Source organism: Lactuca sativa, chromosome 3 (assembly GCF_002870075.4).
Source record: "Lactuca sativa cultivar Salinas chromosome 3, Lsat_Salinas_v11, whole genome shotgun sequence".
Lineage (NCBI taxonomy): Eukaryota > Viridiplantae > Streptophyta > Magnoliopsida > Asterales > Asteraceae > Lactuca > Lactuca sativa.
In genome coordinates, this window is record NC_056625.2 from 263,727,597 (window position 1) to 263,733,005 (window position 5,409).

Here is a 5,409-nt window from a genome sequence, read left to right on the forward strand (position 1 = left end):
GACAACCCGTACTACCCGAACCACGACAATGCTGGATGGCTCAGAAAGGAGCCATAGAATGATCACCCAATCCCTTCGAATGATCACTCAACTGAAGACTATTCTGGTAGTTCTCGTCGCCGATAGAATCTCATCGACTTCTCCTTCGGATGTAACCTAGTTTATGTAAAACTCCGGTCTAATTTCCTATTGTCGTAAATCTTATATCTGTTAGGTCTTGATTAGATCGTTGTCCTGTCAAAACTTTCCCATCAATGGTTGATGTAGGGCCTACTCCTAGGCCACTTTTCCAGAACTTGTTACATCTATAATTCCAGTATTTTTAGAAAGATACCAAATCGTATGGACATTATTGTCCAAATGCTTTCACCTTTTGATACTAGATCATCATTCAAACGTGTTATTAAATTGTGTTGTTGGACTATGGAGAATTAGTCCATGAGTCACTCTCCTTATTCGTTTATTCTTACCGTATTGTCATCTTTTCATCGTATAGTCGAAAAAATGCCGCCTCGCAGGAATCCAAGGTGTAACCCTAATAATGAAACACCAATACCACCACCTCCTCCACCACCTCAACCACCTCCTCCTTTCAACACTGCCATGTTCCAAGCAGCCTTCATTGTTGCAGTAGCAGTTTCCATGTCAACCATCAATGCTCCTGTCCCTAGTGGATCGGGAATGGGTGCACCTCCTTCTCACCATGGTGAGAGCCATGGGCATCCCAGGGAATGCACCTACAAGGAATTTACAAATGCTAAACCCTGAAACTTCAATGGAACTGGTGGGGTCATGGTCCTAAGGCAGTGGATTAAAAAGACAGAAGCAGTCTTTGAGATCTGCGCCTGCCCGGAGGGCAACAAGGTGAAGTTTGCTACTTGTACCTTTTCTGACAGAGCATTAACTTGGTGGAATGGCCATGTTAAGCTCCTGACTATAGCAGTGGCAAATTCGATAAGTTGGGAAAACTTGAAGATCATGCTGATGAAAGAGTACTGTCCTCGAGGGGAAGTTCAAAAGCTCGAACAAGAACTTTGGAGTCTGGAAATGGTTGGTACCGATATATCAACCTATACGGGTAGATTCTGTGATCTGGCAAACATGTGCCCGGACATGGTTGCTCCTGAGAGCAAGAAATTAGAGAGGTATATTTGGGGATTGTCTCCCCAAATTCAGTCAAGTGTGTTAGCATCAAGGCCCGAGACTTTCAATAGTGCCAAAGAAATAGCACAATCTCTGATTGACCATGAAAACCATCAGAACTCAAAAAATTTTGTACAAGATCAACAAGGAGGAAACAACAACAAGAACAAGATGAAAGACGAGTCCTCACAAGGATCCTCAAGGAAACAACAACAAGTTATAGTCAATGCTGCTACAGTACCTACAATAGTCTCTACTAGCCCATTACCAGCAAAGCCATATGTAGGTAATTTCCCAAAGTGCAACAAATGCAACTATCACCACCATGGACCTTGTCGAGAGATGCATTGCTTAAACTGCAACAAAAAGGGACACACCATACATTACTGCAAGAGTCCAGCAAGTCCGATCAACCAAGTACCCAGCTCTGGTATGAGCCAGGCTTGCTACGGTTGTGGCAAGGTGGGTCACTACAAAAGAAACTGCCCAGGAGCAGCGAATACTGGCACATACGGAATGATGCTAACGATCACCGCCGCAGGAGAGGCTACTCCGGAACCACGTTAAAGTAATAAGGCGTTTCATTGTAACAGACTTATAAAATGTTTAGAACTAGTGCAACTAGAGTCTTATCTTTTGCGAGATCCAGTCAGATAAGGGATCCTCGTGTTGTGTATACTTGTCTTTTGTAGTATACCTTGTTCGCAGCAATAGTCTTGTGGTAAAACTAAAGTATTGTAGCTTTGTTAAAGGTTGCACTGTTGTGTTTGTCTGTAAATGCCTTATGTTCAAATCTAATGCCCTTAGTTCCATATGACTCCGATTTCATCATACGACTAAAGCCCATTCGATCCTCGCCATACCAGTTTCGTGCGTAAATCTCTCTTTCCGAAACCGTCTTTCTAAGAAAAGTCGTCGTTTCTAAACTCCGAAGTACTCATGCGTATAATACCTCATGTTTCTAATCCTTTCCAAAGGAACCTCAGCAAACCTCCCCAAGGTACCACTCGTACAGTACGTCAAGTTCAATTCAAAGACCCATATGGTTGATCCATCACTGAAGAATGTATGCAAAGGGGTGGTATATAATCAAGGTCCAACAGGTTTAGAATTGATGATTTCACTTTAACTCTTTTCCTCGTTGGGATGTGAGGTTAAATGGGAAGCATTTATTCGACTACCTTTTCAATCATAATTATATACGACTCGTATACACAAGACTGTGATCGATGAACCATGTATGAATTCTAATATGAACTTCAGGACGGAGACTGCCCAAAACTACGAGTAATCGCATCGTCATGTGAACAAACTTAGGACCCAATGCGACTCCTGCAACCAGAATCGGCCTGTAACTCACAAACCCAACCTACACCGCGAGTTCTATAACGTACATTTTACCCTTCACGTCTTGAACTTGAAAACGTACCTTTCCGTCAGGATTCTCGTAATCCCACTTGTTGAGATCGAGATCATTGTGAGCCTCACCTTCGTGGAAGAACCGTGGTGACCATGGACCAAGAGATCATGCGAACAAATCAGAACCGCTTTCCATTTGAGAAGGTTCGTTGGAATGCCAACCAAGGATCCGAATTCACTTGGAAGCACGGGAAGAAAATCGATTAGGAAGTATCCCCACTACTTGTCTCGATTTTTCATACCTACTCCATTACCTAAATCCTAATTTTGGGATGAAATTCCTTCTAACGGGGGGATGATGTGACAAACTGAAATTTTCTATTCTATACAACCCTTCGCTTCAATAGAAGTCAGATCAACTCCTGCTAATTTTCAAGCTTTTGGAATAAGTTTGAGCATATTAGGATTAACACTTTAGGAGATATCGGGAGAGAGGATTCCCTAGAGTATTATGTGCATCTTAAAAGATTCAAAAATCTAGGAGTTTGGAGTTTGCGGCTCAAATGATATTTTTGAACCAAAAAACCCCAGGGGTATATACATGGCCCTTAGCCATTTTTATTCATTTATTCCATTTCCAACTAGAGAAAAATCCAATTCTCTCTCAACGATCTTCGGTCTTTCGTCCCAAATCGTAAGTGCTTCTATCTTAGAGTATAATAGGGCTTGTTATATGTCTATACATCAAGAAATCACAAGGAATCTCCAAGATCAAAGAGTTTATGGCCCAAGCACACCTTGGACCGTAAACCCTTCTTTAAGGGCCAAAAGTGTGTCCTAGTCCTTTGCTATCCTTGTGAAACTAGTCTAGACTCATACCTTAATGTGTATAGGACTTGAAAGCACAAAAATACCATGTCCATGAGAGATTACGGCCGCAAACCCTAAGGGAATTGGTCTTAGGGCCGTGGACTCCTCAAAGGAGGTAACGAGTGCCCTAATCTCTTCCAAGGACTAAACCATTAAGTAGAAATACTTCTAAGGGACATGTAAGGCTTCAAAACATCAAATGACCAAAAGCTTAGGAGATTACGGCCGTAAACTCAAGGGTTTACGACCTTAAACTCATTGTGTTATGGCCCTTGGGGAGTAAACTCAAGGAAGGGGTTCTTTAGAACCCTAAACTCAATAGCCTTGTCCTACAACACTTAGATGCACTCCTTAGCACTTATAACACTTATATAAAGTGTTTATCATGTCCTAGGATGTCTTAACCTTTTTAATTAGTTGTTTAAAGACTAATTGGATACATATATGTACTACTATATGTTAACTAGGATCCTTGTGTGTGTACAAGTCTTCACTTGACACTTATCATCCTACATCAGTCAATACATCCAAACCATCAACTACAGGTGAGTTCATACCCCTTGAATTAACCTTTTAAATGTTTTTAAATGCTTTATGGGGGGATACAAGTTGAATCATGTTAGTTATTATATCAATCACATGTGATTAATTACTAACATGCAAATGGATTTACTATACATTAGCTGTTTTGCCAAACAGATTTCTTCAAATGTTTCATTAAATGTTTTTATATGTTTAAAACTCTTTATCCAAACCGCTTATTACACTTTATGTTTCTTTTCAAACTCTGTTACAAATGTATTTCAAACAAAGGTTTCTTTATACTTAAACTGTTCTATCAAACAAATACTTTCAAACCATTTTATAAACTGACATCAAGTCGATCTTTTCTTAGATATTAATTTTTTCAAATGTTTTACAAAACTTCTTTTATGCTTTTATATTATCAAATGCATGCCCATATATGTATAGTTATATAAGTAATGTTTAAAGGACTTAGGAAGGCTAAATCAATCTATTTCCTTTTCCTCGTTGGGATGTGGCTATGGGGTATCGGTTATCTGTCCGAATGTCATCTAAATATTAGTTATATATCATGTATACATATGTAGACATAAAAGTGCCTTCATTCAGTTCGGTACCTTTGGCTAGCAAAGGTATACCTTCGTTGATACTTGTACATTACTAGTAACTATTATAGGTGTAGTTAGGAGATACTACTTGCTATTCCTATTACAAGGAATTACACCAGAGTCAGTTCATTAATGAGTCTATACTAATATATTACATGTTACATGAGTACGTTTACATAGATTCGCTTACATGAGTACGTTTACATAGATACGCTTACATGAGTTCGTTTACATAAATACGCTTACATAGATATCTTGTCAAAAGCATGCCTATATATGTATAGTTATATATAATGTTTAAAGGACATAGGAAGGCTAACCCACTTTATTTCCTTTTCCTCGTTGGGATGTGGTCTGGTAGGGTATCGGGTATCCGTCTGAAGGTTGTCTAAATATTAGTTATATATGATGTGTACATATACGGACATAATAGTTCTGTTCAGTCAGTCCAGTACCTTTGGGTAGCAAAGGTATACGTTCATATATCCCTAGTAAGCTATTATAGGTATAATTTGGGTTTGTATATGAGTTGGTAATAAATATGGATTTTGACCTAGCGATTCATTGCGGAAGTCACCTTTAGTTCCAAATGTAGAATAGGGACTACCAATCATATTATTACTTACTTACAACGGGTCTCGTGAGAAGACTACTTACTTACTAAGATGGGACTAACCATTCCGGCACCTAACTGTTAGCAACAGAGGTAATGAACATCTACGGATGTCTACGGTTGATACCATTTTAGGTATACTTTAAGGGACTAACTATTCCTACACCCACTTGTTAGCAACAGAGGTAAATGTACATCTACGGATGTCTTCAGTTAACACTGTTAGTTATCCTAGTACAAAAGGATAATACTTAAGTTATTTATATTATTATTACCTTTATCTTGTGAGTC